The 14,157-nt window shown below is 35.4% G+C and overlaps 1 protein-coding gene across 2 annotated transcripts in view; it reads left to right on the forward strand.

The window, feature by feature from the left end:
• The window catches only part of GALNT13 (polypeptide N-acetylgalactosaminyltransferase 13), a 522,090-nt gene that overhangs the window by 170,659 nt on the left and 337,274 nt on the right, over positions 1–14,157 (forward strand). The window lies entirely within an intron of this gene.

Here is a 14,157-nt window from a genome sequence, read left to right on the forward strand (position 1 = left end):
TTTTTCAGAGACCAGGTCTTTTACCCCTTTGGCTAGGTTTATTCTTAGGTATCTTATGGTTTTAGGTACAATTGTAAATTAGATCAATTCCTTAATTTCTCTTTCTGCTGCTTCATTTTTGTTGTGTATAAATGCCACAGATTTTTGTACATTGATTTTGTATCCTGCAACTTTACCTAATTTGTGTATCAGTTCTAGCAATTTTTTGGTGGAGTCTTTAAAGTTTTCTACATAGAGTGTTATGTCTTCTGCAAATAGTGAAAGTGTGACTTCTTCCTTGCAAATTTGGATGCCTATTATTTCTTTTTGTTGTCTGATTGCTGAGGCTAGGACTTCTAGTACTATGTTAAATAGTAATGGTGAAACTGAATATCCCTGTCTTTTTCCTGAGCATTGAGGAAAAGCTCTCAGTTTTTCCCCATCGAGGATGATATTAGCTGTGGGATTTTCATATATGGCCTTTACGATGTTGAGGATATTCCCTCTATCCCTGCTTTGTTGAGGGTTATTATCAAGAACAGATGCTATACTTTGTTATATGCTTTTTCTGCATTTATTGTGAGAATCATATGGTTCTTATCTTTTCTTTTATTAATGTGGTATATCATGTTGATTGAATTTTGAATATTGAACCACACTTGCAACCCAGGAATAAATCCCTCTTGATTGTTTTGAATAGTTCTTTTAATGTAGTGTTGTATTCAGTTAGCTAGTATCTTGTTGAGAATTTTTGCATCCATATTCATCAGGGATATTGGCCTATAATTCTCTTTTTTAGTAGGGTCTTTGTCTGGTTTAGGAATCAAGGTAATGCTGGCCTTGTAGAATGAGTTTGGAAATTTGCCTTCCATTTCTATTTTTTAGAACAATTTGAAAAGAATAGGTATTAACTCTTATTTAAATGTTTGGTAGATTACCTTAGGAAGCCACCTGGCCCTGGACTTTTGCATTTTTGGGAGATTTTTGATTACTGATTCAGTTTCTTTGCTGGTTATCACTCTGTTTTCTTTTCTTTTTTTGTTTTTTAGATTTATTTATTTATTTTAGAGAGAAAGAGACCACGAGTGGGATGGGCAGAGGAAGAGGGAGAGAGAATCTCAACAGACTCCCCACTCAATGTGGAGCCTGATATGGGGATTGATCTCACAACCTGAGATCATGACCTGTGCCAAAACCAAGAGTCAGACACTTAATCAACTGCACCACCCAGGCTACCCTTTTCAAGTCTTCTATTTCTTCATGTTTCAGTTTTGATAGTTTATATGTTTTTAGCAATTTATCTGTTTCNTCATGTTTCAGTTTTAATAGTTTATATGTTTTTAGCAATCTATCTGTTTCTTCCAGGTTGTTCAATTAGTTGGCATATAATTTTTCACAGATTCTCTTATAATTGTTTCTATTTCTGTGACATTGGTTGTGATCTCTCCCCTTTCATTCTTGATTTTGTCAGCATTCTTTCCTTTTCTTTTGGATAAGTCTGGCTAGGGGTTTATCAATTTTGTTAATTCTTTTAAGGAACCAGGTCCCAGTTTTATTTTATTTATCTGTTCCACTATTTGTCTGTTTGTTTCTATGTCATTCATTTCTGCTCTCATCTTTAGTATTTCCCTTCTTCTACTGGCATTAGGCTTCATGTGTTGTTCTTTTTCTAGTTCCTTTAGGTGTAAGGTTAAGTTGAGTATTTGAGACTTTTCTTCTTGAGGTAGTATTGCTGTATATTTCCCTCTTAAGACAGATTTTGCTGCTTTTTTTAAAGGTTTTGGACAATTGTGTTTCATCTCCATTTGTTTCCATGTATTTTTAAATTTCTTCTTTAATTTCCTGGTTGGCCTATTCAGTCTCTAGTAGAATGTTCTTTAACCTCCATGTATTTGTGGTCTTTCCAAAGTTTTTCTTGTAGGTGACTTTAAGGCATAGCATTGTGGTCAGGAAATATGCATGATATGACCTGAATCTTTTTGTACTTTTGTTGAGGCCTGATTTGTAACCCATTATATGATCTATTCTAGAGAATGTCCCTTGTGCACTTGAATAGAGTGTGTATATATGTAAAGTCTATCTGGTCCAGCGTGTCATTGTTTCCTTGTTGATCTTCTGCTTAGATGATTTCTCCATTGATGTAAGTAGGATGTTTAAATCCCCTACTCTTTTTGTATTATTACCAGTGAGTTCCTTTATATTTATTATTGTTTTGTGTATTTGGGTGCTCCCAAGTTGAGGGCATAGATATTTACAATTGTTAGATCTTCTTGTTGGATAGAGCCCTTTATTGTGATATAGTGATCTTCTTCATCTCTTGTTATAGTCTTTGTTTTAAAATCTCATTTGTCTTATATAAGATTTGCTACCCCAGCTTTCTTTTGACATTTACTTACATGACAAATGGTCCTTCATCCCCTCACTTTCAATCTGCAGGTGTCTTTAGGTCTAAAATGAGTCTCTTGTATTCAGCATATAGATGAGTCTTGTTNAATGGTCCTTCATCCCCTCACTTTCAATCTGCAGGTGTCTTTAGGTCTAAAATGAGTCTCTTGTATTCAGCATATAGATGAGTCTTGTTTTTGTTTTTGTTTTTGTTTTTTGTTTTTGTTTTTGCTTTTTTAATTTATTCTGATACCCTCTGTCTTTTGATTGGCCATTTGGTCCATTTACAGTCAGAGTGATTACTGATTGATAAGTATTTAGTACCATTTATTACTTGTTTTGTCATTGTTTCTGAAGATTTTCTCTGTTCTTTTCTTGTCTACATTGTTGCTTTTGGTCTTTCTTTCCTGCTCAATGAGTCCCCTTTAATATTTCTTGCAGGGCTGGTTTAGTGGTTGCAAACTCCTTTAGTTTTTGTTTGTCTGGGTAATTCTTTCTCTCTCCTTCTATTCTGAATGATAGCCTTGCTGGATAGAGTATTCTCAGCTGCACAATTTCCCCATTCAACACGTTGCATAAATATCTTCTTTCCTGTCAAGTTTCTGTGGAGAGGTCTGCTGCTAAGTTTATATGTCTTTCCTTATAAGTTAGGAATTTGTTTTGTCTTATTGCTTTTAGTATTTTTTCTTTATCTCTATAATTTGCAAATTTAACTATGATGTGTCTTCATGCTGGCCTGCTTTTGCTGATTTTGATGGGAGTTCTCTGTGCCTCCTGGATTTGGCTGTGTGTTCCTTCCCCAGATTAGGGAAGTTTTTAGCTATAATTTTCTAAAATAAATGGTCTGTCCCTCTTTCCCTCTCTTCTTCTGAGACTTCTATATGAGTGCTATTATGATTCATGGAGCCACTGAATTCCCTAAGTCTGCATTTGTGATCTAATATTTTTCTTTTCCTTTTCTTTTCAGCTTCATTACTTTCCATAATTTTATCTTCTGTGTCACTTATTCATTCCTCTGCTTCTTCCTTCCATGTGGGTATTACATCCAGTCAGTTCGCATCTCAGTTTTAGCATTTTTTAGTTAGGTCTTTTATCTTTGCGGTAAGGTAGTTACTGGTGTCTTCTATTCTTTCCCCAAATCATGCTAGTATCCTTATGATTGTTGCTTTAAATTCTGGATCAGGCATATTACTTATATTGGTTTCAATTAGATCCCTGGCCATGACCTTTTCTTGTTATTTCTTTTGGAATGAATTCCTCTGTTTTGACATTTTGTCTAGGTCTCTCTCTTCTGTGTGTTAAGAAAGCCTGTTATGTTTTCTGCTCCTGAGAATAATGGCTTTATGAGGAAGAGGTCATATACTGTCCAGGGCCCAGTGCTTCAGAAAGTGTCTCTGGTATATGCTGTGTGTACTCTGCTGCTGTGTTTGGCTGCTCTTTCCCTCAAGTCAGTCCTCTGCAGAGTTTCTCCTGCCTGCAGTGGAGAATGTTTGGACCTTAGCCAGAGTGTAGTGAGTTTTATCTATGTGTGCTCCGGTCTGCTTGTTAAACGAGACCTGATCCTTTTTCCACTAGAGCTGAAGCTTTGAAAGACATCTACAGTCAGTAGATGTGGTGCACGTGGCAGCTTTATTCTGTCTTCTGGGAAAGGGGTGCCTGCCCTTGTTTTTAGGCACACTTCTCCTAGAAAAGCAGCACCCACAGAGCACAGAGGGACAGGGTTTAGTGTAAGCAATTTAAGCTGCCACTGTTGGCACTGTGCTGGCTACTGAAGTTAGTTTATGCTGAGGGTCAGCGGGAGGAAATGGCACCAGCCACCTCTTTTATCCCGGAGAGGCAGTGCCGCCTCTCCTAGATGTCCTCCAAAAAGGGAGAACCATCTTTCCCAGTGCATCATAGGGGATGCTCAGATCATTTGTCTGCTCCTTGGCTATCTGCCCTCCTTCTCCACAGGGGCACTGCAGCGCCCTCAGGGCTCTCCACCAGCCATTAAACTCCAGTATTTCAGCCCTGCTGGTTGTAAAACCTCATGAAAATCAGCCCTTCTCATATCCCCCATCAATCTTTGGGGAAACGTTTTCTTTGTGTGATTCCCTATGTGCTTCTCTCTCTCTCTTCTCTCCATGACCAGGGATCCCTCCCCTCCATAGCCCCCGAGATCCATTTCTCTCCCAAACCACATCTCTGCACTGCAACCTTCCATGATGTGGCCTCTTTTCTCCCTCTTGTTGTGCAGTTTGTTCTGTCAGTGCTCAGATCAGTTTCTTGAGTGTTCTGAATGATTTGATATTTATCTAGCTGTGTTCAAGGGCTGAGGCAAGCCAAGTGTCTTCCTATAACTTCATTATCTTAGCTGTTCCTGCCACGTGCAGTTTTTAAAAAAATCTTCATTAACTATTGAAATATTACTAGAAGTAATAATTATCAACAACACTTACATATTAATTACTATGAGATAGGAACTGTTTTAAATGCTGTGTGTGTGTGTGTATTTTTTTTTTCTTTTCTTCCCTTCCCCAAAACACTTTGAGATAATATACCAGTTAGTTAGGCCAAAATATGCTGGGACAACAAACAACCTTCAAATCTATCAGGCATACTACACTACAAAGTTTTATTTCTTGCTCACAGTGCATAATAATTGTTCACCAACAGCAGCTCTGCTTTACCTTTTCTTCATTTTAAGACCCTTGCTGAAGAATTAGTCCCTAGTCGATGTTTTGACAAAAAGGAAAGAGAAAGGGCTTAAGCACACAGTGATTCATAAAACTTCTCTGCATGTTGGGTATTCACCACTTTTGTTCACATTGCTTTCACCACACAAATTCAAATGGCTACACCTGTCTTAATGGGATAAAGATGTACAATCCTTCGATGTCGAGGGGCACCACAGGTCATAGGATCCGTCATGTTTTCACTGGTGAACAGAAAGTATTACCTTCTTATAAGAAGGGATGCCAAATATTTAGGGGCAAAAAGTAAAATCTATCACTTTAGATACAGTCATTTTCCACTTTTTATAGATGAGAAAACTGAGATACAAAGAGTTTACATAACTTATCCATGCTCAGAAATTTAATAAATGGCGGAGCAGGGTGGAAACCCAAGCACTCTGGTTTCAGTGGCTGTGCTTTGGCCCAATGATAGAAAATAAATTATGTCCAATTAAAATCACCTTGAGACCTTATGATATTTTATAAATATATCAGCTCTATGATTTATTGTCTAAACATGGACTCTTTTTCTTTAATAATTGCTAAATCTAATGGGATGCATTGACGGGTTTTCACCTGGGACTATCTCAAAGAAATGAAGATCAGTGGTTCACTTCGAAGCAAATTTTATAAAGCACTGTATTGGTCAGTAATTAAGGGCTTTGGCAAGTTTGGGTAAAGAGTACTAATCATGTAAATACTTATAGAGACTTCACTGCCAAATACATGAATACCCTCTAATTCATAGTAAATTTCTAAGTTGGGTTTGCTTCTTTGCTACATACTATAAATGAAATTTATAATATTTATAGTGTTTCCCAAGATGGTCTCTAAAATATATTCTACTTTAGTTCATTTTAGCTACCATTTAAAGTAATAAGTATTCTTAAAGGAAACCAAATAATAGTTCTAAAGTTTTAATAGCTAGAGTAGAATGGATAATAAAATGTACACTAAGAATCGATTAGTGTAAAAATGAAAAGGACCAAGATTTTCTGACCTCAGATTCTGTGCTTATTGTTTTGTGTGCTCAGTCAGGGAATTTATAAATGCAGCTGAGTATACAAACTACAAAACCTTATTAATTTCAACATTGCTTATTCATGTACTAGAAACCTTGAGGGGAGTTTTGGTTTATAAGCTTTTATAAGTGTACCAGAGTCATTAGTTGTCTGGTACAGCTTACATTTACAAAGTTCCCATTGGCTGGTATCTAACATTTAAAATTGGAAAACTTGAAAGTGAAACATAAATTCCACATAGAGAACTGATCACAATATCTGATATAAGCAGGTGACTCTCAAAAGAAATGTAATAATAAATAAAAATAAATGTCATATTATTTGTGACATTATTTGTGAGTAAATGCTCTTTAGATTAAAATGAAGAACCATTTCATCTATGAAATGGGCGAAGATTAAAAAATAGCATTCATTAGTGATGGGGGTGTGGTCAAATGACCATTCTCATATACTGAGAGTTAAATTGACCCAACTTTTATGAAAAGTAATCTAAAATAACAGAGCAAGATCTTATAAATATTTTTAACATTGACATCAAGGAATTCATCCTTTGGAAATACTCATAAATTTTAACGAAATATTTATGTTCTAGCATTATTTCTAATATTGAAAAAATTTAAAATAATAATGAAGTTTAAGCAAATTATAATCTGTCCATATGAAGGAATCTTATGTAGTAATGTTTTTTAAGTGCCCTCAAATAATGCATCAGAGGAAATATTAATTTTTCAGTGTTGAGTGAAAATAGTCTGTAAAATTGTTAAAACAGAGGATGATCACAATTTTAAAAGTAAAAGTAGGAAGAACTATAAATATGTACCAGATTTTTAACAGCAGTTCAATTGTGAATGCTATTGTGGGAAAATGGGTAACTTCTGTTTCCTTTCCAAAACTGTGGATATTTTCCAAATATTATGCAAAAAATTTTTATTATAATCAGTGTTACAATCAGAAAAAAGCTACCAAATGAATTTAAACCATTAGTAATTTAAATTTATCAGTGGAATGTTGCTTCTTGGAGGAGTATTTTTTTTTAAGATTTTATTGATTTGAGGGAGAGAGAGCTAGAGAGAGCATGAGCAGGGGGAGGGGCAGAGAGAGAGGGAGAAGCAGACTCTCTGCTGGGCAAGGAGCCCAACGTGGGGCTCAATCCCAAGACCCTGGGATCATGACCCTAGCTGAAGGCAGACACTTAACCGACCGAGCCACCCAGGTGCCCCAGGGAGGAGTGTTTTTTAGCTTGTTGACTACCATCTGGTTTGCTAAATATCTTTAAATCCATAACATATTTGTGTAGTTTATTTACTCCACGTACAATCCTGTCATTTGTGTTAAATAGAATCTATGTTTAATGAATTGAGTTTGTGCTATAAACCCAGAAAATTAAAATGATTTTCTCATTTAAGTTTCATACATTTCCTTCTTGAGATGAAAACATGTTTCTCAAATTGTAATTGTGGATGCGTGGGTGGATGGATAGCTAGTTAGCTAGCTAGATAGACTGACAGACAAATTAAGGAAGTAAGGAACCAAGTAAGTAAGCTATAAGATATCCAAGTGGAGTTAATGTAGTTTGGAAGAAGTTTCTTATTTCATCCTTTTTGTCCATAAAGAATGTTAGAATTGATGGAATTGATCTTTCTGATCGCTATTGTTGATACCTTAATTGAGAAAACAGTAATTTTGCCTCATAGTCATTTAAATGTATTTATATTTTTCCTGTTTGTTTTATGTATTTATATGATGAACTTTTTGTGGGTAAGGATACTAATTCCCTTCCCTTTTCTATCTGTCCAAACTGCCAAAAACATTGCATATGTTAGATAAAGGATAGACAGTAAATTACTAAACTTTTGCCTTCACACAGAAAGGCAGTGAATGCAGTGGTTGAGAGAGCACACTCTAGAGTCAAATTGCTAGTGTTTTATTCACAGAATTGCTGTGTGGCCTAAGGACAGTTACTTCACTGTACTTCAGTTTTCTCAAGTATAATAACAGGGGGAAACCAGTGCTACCTATCTCTAGAGTTTTGAGAATTACGTGAGTTAATGCTTATAAAATGCTTAGAATAGTTCCTGGCACATGTTATATGTAGTTATTACTATTTCAAGATAATTTCCTTTCTAAGTGACTATAATAATTAAACCCATGGCTATAGCTTTGAGGAATACATAAACATATTCAAACCTGGGAATAATTTTTGGGGAGCTCTATTGTTATGTAGAGGGTTATAGAAGATAATCAACATATGTGGAGTTAATCATCAAGAGATTTCTGGATATAGAGAAGTGCATGAAAACTAGAATGTTTACTGATGAATTTATAATTAGAGAGATAAAAATTATGAATGTTATGGGATATCATTAAAGAGCTTTTAGAAGAGGAAGTTCTTATAGGATTCCCAAAACAGTATGATGGTAAGTATTTGTGGATCAGAATAAAAGCAAGTCTTTCAATCCTGATAGAAGGCCTTATGTAAGTAGTTCTCCTTAATTGAAATTTTCTTTTTTTAAAAAAGTTTGGTTATTTGATAAAAGTAATACTTTTAAATACATAAAATAACTTTTTTAAATATTTACAAGTGATTACTTCTTTCCTTATTAAAAATAATCATCATTAAACATAAAAAGTTGAAACTTACATACATAAAAGTAAAATCAAATTATTTTGAGCCCTCTTTAATAACATTGACAATACTGAGAAAAAATGTTGAGCAAAATAAACATTACATTTTACCTTTTTGTTTGTAGTTTTTATAGGTAGTCAGTATTTTGGACTTGAGTATATTTGGGTATAATGTACCCAAATACTTTGGACTCCTTTCATCCCTTTGTTTTCTTAAGGTTCTTAATTTCATAGAGTTAATGTTCTGTGCAAGCATCACTTCCACAAGGCACACTGGGAAGGAGGTATTCTGGGAAAACCTTTAAGTAGGCAACTTGGCTGCCTTGCTTGCAACATCTTTTCATTCTGCAAAAATTCACTGGACATAAACTAGAATACAGGTACTCTTCTCCAGTCCTACCCCTGATGATTGAATGAAGCTGGCAGCAGGGAAGGGGAAGAAGAGAAGAGGAGGAAGGATTATGTATTACATTATGTTTATAACCAAGGTGTTGAAGTGGTTCCTTTGGATTTTAATAAAAATAAAGGGAAGAGAGAGTTAAGAGCAATAAGGAAAAGTTAAAATGCACTTAGGCTAGGATATCAATCTGTAAATATGATTAAATGCTAGACCCAGCAATCAATGGAAGGAGGTTTTAGAAGGTTTTTCCTGAGAGATTGTTTAAAAATATGATTTCCCTGCAAGGAGATGGCAAGGGGAGGAGTGTTTATTTGATTTCCAACTTGGCACTTTCTTTAGATTCTCCTGACATATTAACATTGGCCAAATTCCAGGATATACAGAACCCAAAGCACCCTTCCATGCTTTAGAGACACCTATATTTCTCTCTGATCCTTTGGGTGTTTAGATGATGTTATCAAAGCAAGATTTCAGCTCTTTTTTTTCATAAATTAGGACCTTATATTAGCTAAAGTGTGTTGCTCAACTTGTTGGCGTTGAGAAATTTTGCAGTTCCTTAGGTAAACTCAGAAGTCAGGATCCCTCAGATTTGGTCTCTGGGAGAAAGGGCAGGAAATAATTAGATTTTGAAGAAAGTTTAGTATTTCATGTTTTCCATGGCCTCTAGGATAAGTCACCGTGCTATATGGTCACATTGAAGCATTTGGTATTATATTTTATGTTACTGTGCATCCAAGATTCACCTAGACTTCTCACATGTAGGCCAAGTTTTATGTTCTCACCATCTGAATGCACTTGGGGAACCTCTGTAATCCAAGCTGATTTTAGTAAAACTCAGCAGAGAAGTTATGAAGCCTGCAGACTCATCTTCTATCTAACTCTCTCCTTCATTTCTGGGCACTGATCGCCACCCTAGCACCCTTCTTTTGATGTTTTCACTTTTATTTTCCTCCTGCACCATTTCCATATTTGAAACCACCACAATATTGGCATACAAATCTGTCTTCCTGAGACAGAGCAGGCATTCTTTTAGCCTACTACCTCCTTCTGCTCTGTGTCCCATAGCTACCTCTCTTCATGACTTACCTGCTAGTGACTTGTATCACTTTTGGTCAAGCAGTGCCCTTGTATCCTCTTACCAGAAAAACCACATCACTGTTCATCACTTTTCTCCATGTGGCAGTACCAGTAATTCTATTTTAGTCCTTGCTACAAGTGAGTGATAGTAGTAAAATGAGCTATGATGGATGTAGCATTATCATTCCAAAGACACTCATACCCAAACTCAGGCCATAGACCCTAAACACTCTGGTACAGGGGTCTTTTTACTATAATCCACACTCAAGTGATAACCAATATACCCCATACTGCAATGACTTTTCACATGCTACTGAGCCACTTCTCATAGATGTGAATGTTGTCAAGATCCAAATGTAGTTTGCTTTGAAGATAAGCCATTGTCAATGACTGTTGATTTATCTTATTCATGCTTTGACAATATGTATGGTGTTTAACAGTATAAAGTAGACTCAACCTTTAAAGGACACTGTGGTTAAACCACAATAAAGAAGTATGCTTGAGCCTTGGGCTTTCTTAGTCTCTAGGCTCTAATTCAAGAAATTTCCTATTCATGCGACCAAAAAATTTATTTAAACATCTTATGAATATGACAGATTTCTTCTAAAATAACATAGGTTATTAGTACCTAGCTTCTAGGCTAAAATTTAGAAACCTGTCTACTTTTCCTTATCCTGTTAGATTCCCTAGCTGTACGCTTGTTCTTAACTATTAGGAGTTCTTCATATCCGTGGGCCAGAGAGTTAAAAAAAAGAAGAAGAAGGAGAAGGAGAACAACTTGATAATGTTTTTGTATTTTTTTAAAAATTTTATTTTAGAAAGAGAGAGAGAGAGAGAGCGAGATTGGCAGGGGAGGGACACAGGGAAAGGGAGAGAATCTCAAGCAGACTCCCCAATGAGTGTGGAGACTGACATGGGTCTTGACCCTGAGCTCATGACCTGAGTTGAAATCAAGAGTTGAACACTTAACCATCTGAACAACCCAGGCGGCCTTATGGTTTTATTACATATGTTTAATTAATTATCTTCTTTGTTTTATAAAACAATATAAATTTTATTTTCATCTTGTACAAAATGAAGCTGAAGTAAAGTAACTTGCCTAAAGTCATGAAACAAGCCAGCTGAGCTGACATTTGGCCTGATGCTTCAAAGCCCGAACTTTTCTCTACTTTATGTACTAGAGCAGTTAAAATTTATGTATGATATTAAAACTCTCTTCATTTTCACTTCATAAACCTTGAAAATTAATTGCTGATTCTATTAATTTCTTTGTACCTATGATTCCTCACTTTAAAATTAAGGGTCTTAAACATAATGGTATCTAGAATTCTTTGATGCACTCACTTTCTGAATTAGCAGGGATGCTTGTGTTTTGAGCATTCCTTATATGCAGGTTGATTAAGACGGATATGATGAAGTTGTAACAAACAGTTCCTTCCCTCAAAGGAACAAATGATATATATCCAATGATTGGTTCAAGAAATAAGTGCCATTGTCGTTCAATTCTCTGAGCTGGATCAGGAACAGGCTTTCTCGAGTGGCTTTGAAGGAGGTAATGAAGCAGCACCTTTTTGTCCTCTCATCTGATAACCACATCCCTGCCTGCAATTTCCCTTTATATGGCAATCACAGTTTGGTCCCTGGTAAAGTGAAGAAGGCAACAGAAGTGATGTTATGGGAGAAAGGGTGATGATGACAGGTGTTAATAACACAAGAAGATTGCCAGTGCTGAGCTCTAAGTGTCATGATGAATAACAACCTTGATGTTTCTGTGGGCAACAGGAAGGAAGGAAGGCAGTATTCTGAACCTAAGGACTAAAGGGGCAGGTGTTTTGAGACTGTCCATCTGGGGGGAGTAGAGGGCAGATTGAAAGTGTTTGGATGAGTTACTCTGTATGCAAAAAGGCTGTCTCTGGAACACTAAAAAAAACCCCCAAAAACCAAAAACACACTTTTTAATTTTTACTGTTGGAGAGATTTAGCCTATACACTATCTGATGGTTGCTGTTTTTAGAATCCCAAGAAATAATGGTTCAAAATTAGTACTTTAAATGTAAATGTCACGTTTTATTATAAGTTAAAGAGTGATACAAAATCATATTTTAATTCCTTACATTTGCTTTCCCAGACATTCTCTCTACAATAAGCTGATTTTTAATATGGGGACTTTGTTGCTGAACTGGTTAACAAAATTCTTGGCTATATAGTTTCTATTATACAAATCTTATCTGAGTTTTGTAAAAATTAAATTGATATATCTTGAATATGAAAAGGACTGTTCAAAACTAAGTTGTAGTCCACAAAACAGTATTACAACTCTAAAGTAAACTCACTAAATTTCAGGGAATTGATTTTAATTTACGTATAATATAATCCCTAAATTATTTAAATATACTCTGAGAGATCATATTATAGTCCCAACTGCTTACAATAATACTAATGCTTTCCCTTGCCTCTATCACAGATGCTGAAAAACTCCTGTATTTAAAACAAATCTTTCATGCCACATATAACACGGGTATTTGTATTAGCTAATATAATAGGGAAGCTCAGTGTTAATGTTCAGGTAAGATTTCATGCTATCAGTACTAAGAAAAACTTCGTGTATGATAAACATTTTCTTCTTCATTGTAAATGTCATTCTTTTGTAAGTAAGTGTTTTTACTCCTCAACATAAGTTACATTGTATTTGAAATTGTTTAGAAATCTTTTTTTGAGCAGTTGACCACAAGCATCAATTTTGGATATTCACATCAAATTTCTTGCTTAAGAAATTCCTATATTCTCTGTCACTGTTTACTTTTTTCTTGCTCACTAAGGCAATCTAATTGCCTTCAAGTAATTTCAAGGTCATGCTTAGTTATTGGTCCTCTGCCTGTTCCTACAGAACATTTTCTGTAATGAAAATGCCAGAGACCCCAATTGCATACAATTGATCTATATTTATATTCTTGCCGAGCTGTCTGAGTCCCCCTTCACCCTTCTACTCCCCCGACCCTGCTCAGGAAATAGAAATATTTGGCAGAGCTAATTCTCAAAAGATAAAAAACACTCTAAATGAAAGAAATGTACCAACTGAGATTATTTCTTTGAATGAAGAAAAATGTTCTCTCTCTCTCTCTCTCTCTCTTTTTTTTTTTTTTTTTTTTTTTTTTTTTTTTTTTTTNAGGTTTGAAATAGTGGCAACTGAAAATTGTGAATTGGAACTAATTGCTGAGTAAAACAAAGTTCAATTATAATTTTAATGTAAGCTGTACGAGTATTGTGAGAATGACTCTTCTTTGTTCCTGTGAACCTTTACCGTTTTCAGGTGCAACTTAGCCTCACAAAGCTAATTGTAGAGATAATAACATCCAAATTCACAAATTAGGGGAGACACAGACAGAGGCTTCGTTCAAAATCCTGGGGCTTTATGAGAGACTCAGGAGAGTGTGAATGAGTCTCTGTTCTCTGATGAGGTGCGTTGTAAAGGAAGGGCTAAAGGTTTGGGATTCCTGAGTCTTGGATTTGATTTCTGCTTCTGTCATTTATTTGAGGTAGGCTTCAGGCGTGTTACCTGAATCAGCCTCAGTTTCCTTTTGTTCATACAACAGAGCATCTGTGAGGATTGCACATGATAATGTATTTTAAGCTTTATGCATAAATGGAGTTCATCTCCCACCTTCTGAATTTCTTTTAATGAAGAATTCATTCATGCAAATTCTGTTTTCCTAAGTACTTTGTAGTTGGCTTGTTTAATTTTATAGTCTCACTAGTAGTATACATTGGGAAGTTATTCTGTGGTTGTTGCCCATTGTCTCTAGACAATATTACACCAAGCTGTAATATGAAACTGACTGTAGCCTTTTACCTTTTTGCTTTAGTGATATGTATATATATTTTTTTCTTTGCATAGAGAAGTCTCTTTCTCTCTTTCTCTCATATATATATATATATATATAATATATATATATTA

The sequence above is a fragment of the Ailuropoda melanoleuca genome, chromosome 2 (genome assembly GCF_002007445.2).
Source record: "Ailuropoda melanoleuca isolate Jingjing chromosome 2, ASM200744v2, whole genome shotgun sequence".
Taxonomy (NCBI): domain Eukaryota; kingdom Metazoa; phylum Chordata; class Mammalia; order Carnivora; family Ursidae; genus Ailuropoda; species Ailuropoda melanoleuca.